Below are 3,111 nucleotides of genomic sequence, written 5' to 3'. Positions count from 1 at the left end.
AAGGAGCCATTTTTTAGGTTCATGTGTAATTAATGAGGTATTTGGAGTATTTATTGCTTTTGTTTTAGGCTTGAGATTTTGGCGTGTGTATTTCATTTTTGGCGCCCAATTTTAGTTTCTGGAATTTTTTGGCACTTTGATTTTGATTTTGTTGTTTGTCTTATGTCTTCCTGTTGCTGTGTTGGTGACAGTCTTCAATTTTGGTGTGTTATCCTTGGCGGCACTTTTTGATTTCCTTGTTTTTTTGACATTGTTTTTTAGGTTTTAAAATGAATTTGGATAATGTGATGAAATTATTTAAATTGAAAATTTGGTTGTTTACAATTCGGTGGCTATTTATGAAAATAGTAATGCATCATTTTTGGTAATGTGGAAAATCTGAAGTCAATGATCGCAAAAAAATCCGCACTCACATGATCAGTAAAGACTGCAATTACACCGAAGCTGTCGAACAATTGAGAAGGCTATCTAAGATTAAGTAATCGATCTATGTAATTTTCTTTATTAGTTGAACAAATTTATGTAATTTCAAAATTTTATTGTACTTGTATCTTATTTATGTATTTTCGGTTTTTAGTCGACGATCTATGTAATTTTGGTCTTAAACTGATAAAAAGTTCAGACTTTTAGAGGTAAAAAAATTTACCATTTTAATTGGGGTACATATTTCTTGAAATTGAAGGGAATCATTAAGTTCATAATCCTTTTATTAAAAACCCATAATATCACACTCTCTCATATCCTTAGGGTCCAATTTTGACCCACCTTAAAATTCGTGAAAAGTCAAATGAGACTCCAAAGAGGAATAAGAGGGAGTAATATATACTTGAATAATGTTAATGCAACCAACTAATTCCAAATTATTATATTTGGTGATTGCAGGTAGGGGTGAAAGTTCGGTCTACGGTTTGGACGTTCATCTAAACCAAATCGAGCCATATTTTATTCGGTCTCCATATTTTCAGACCAACACCAAACCAAATTAATTTTTAGACCGAATCGAACCGAACCGCATTTTATATGTGTAGACCGAACCGAACCGCCAGACCGAATTTTTTTGAACCGAATAACTATTATATGATAATTTGCTTTGTTGTGCCTTTGTTGGTATTATATGATAATTGTTGGTATTTGGTAATAATCATATATTATTACACAGCCTGTGTTGGTAACTTGGTATTTGGTAATAAGGGTTTTTGTTTTAGGTTTTAAAATTACGGTCTTACCCTTAATATTTCGGTGTTCGGTCTAGTAATGCGGTTTTCGGTTTTTAAAAATTCCAAACCTAATTATTTCGGTTTTTAAATTTACAAACCTAATCCAAACCAAATTTAAAAAATCACCAAACCATATTTGTTATTCGGTTTGGTCTGGTTTGGATTGCGGTTTTAATCCGAATAAGTTTCACCCCTAATTGCAGGTGCGAAATATTTGTATAAACACATATACTTCTATTAATTTGGCGAAAACATAAAAATAAAAAACCGTACACCAGATCAGACCAGACCGTTGTAGAACGGCTTGGTCTAATCAGATCTGGTGATTTAAATGGTCCGATCCGATCTGAAAAATTTTCAGACCGAAATTTTTAGTTAAATTTGATTTTAGTGTTAGATCAGACCAAATCAGACTATATGCACCCCTACCATCTAAACCCAAAATTGCTACAATAATCTACTTGATACAATATACTTAGATTATTCATGAACTTTTTACATGAAGTACTCCTAATACATATCTAATTCCACTCGACAATTGCTTATGACAATCAATTTTTGAGCTTTGGATTAGTCGGTTGTATTAGTATTTAATACAATACAACTACTACATATTTTTTTCGTCTTGTATGTTGTGTCATGAATACCTAACAATTCTACTATGATTGGGTTTGCTACAAAGACTAGCTGAAAGTTTAAAGTTTCGATCACAGTAGAAGATTTGATCTACGTAAGGTAGTTGTGGAGGTAATTATTATATATATCTACGTAAGGTAAAGTCTAGTATGCTACTTCTGTTAAAATAGTTATATACATTATTAAATACTATGTAAACTAACATATTTTACAATGATATTTTCTATGAACAATATATAATGATGATCAACTTATCTCGTATTAGATCGTCTCACCATCACAATCATATAATTAGTCTTTTTTTCTATAATTGATCACTTTAAAATTTTAAGTGATTAATTTAACACATTACATGTACATGAGTTAGCCCATGAGATCATCGCGAATCATAAGATGATGATGAGTTACTTAAATAAGTAACAGTAAGTTTTGTATGAGATCGTCTCACCGTGAGACAGACTCATACAAGCAGTCTAAAGTTAAACTTACATAGTAGTTACCTAAATAAAAACAACGTTTTTCATCAAATTTTAAAAAGGAAAAATTATCAAAAAGTATCTAATAAAAAAATTTTGTCAAAAAATACATAATAAATTTTTTTCTTTTCCAAAAAGTACTAAGTAACATTTTCCTTCAGTTGACCGTGAAATATAATGGTTGACGGGTCAAAGTCAAAAGTTCTTCTTCCTCATTAATTTCTTTTCCAATTTAATTTCGATTTTGAGTAAAAAGTCGAGGAAGAAGATAATGAGGAAATTAAATTGGAAAAGATATTGAAGATGAGGAAGAAGAATTTTCGATTTTGACCACTCAACTGTTATATTTGACGGTCAACTGAAGGAAAACGTTAACTGGTACTCTTTGGAAAAGAAAAAATTTTGTTAGGTATTTTTTAACAAAATTATTTTTATTAGGTACCTTTTGGAAAAAAAATTTTGTTAGCCAGTTTCTAACACTTTTCTTTTAAAAATTTAAAATTGGTCAATCTATATTAAACCGTCTCACGATAAGACGGTCTTAATAAAGAATTTGTCGAATAAATATGCCAAATAAAACGCGACAATATCTTGAAGTTGTGCTTTTCATTTTCACGTATGAAAATTGAGCCCAAACCACATGCAAGGCCATTGATTGTTACACCCTCTTAACCAATTTGTTTTTTATTATTGGAAGATACCATCACTTTTTTTTTTTTTTTTTTTTTGTCTATATACTTATAATGGAGTATCTTTTTTATATTATCCACAAAATTTGGATA

Source organism: Amaranthus tricolor, chromosome 4, assembly GCF_026212465.1.
Source record: "Amaranthus tricolor cultivar Red isolate AtriRed21 chromosome 4, ASM2621246v1, whole genome shotgun sequence".
Taxonomy (NCBI): domain Eukaryota; kingdom Viridiplantae; phylum Streptophyta; class Magnoliopsida; order Caryophyllales; family Amaranthaceae; genus Amaranthus; species Amaranthus tricolor.
Note: the sequence above shows the minus strand (reverse complement) of the source record.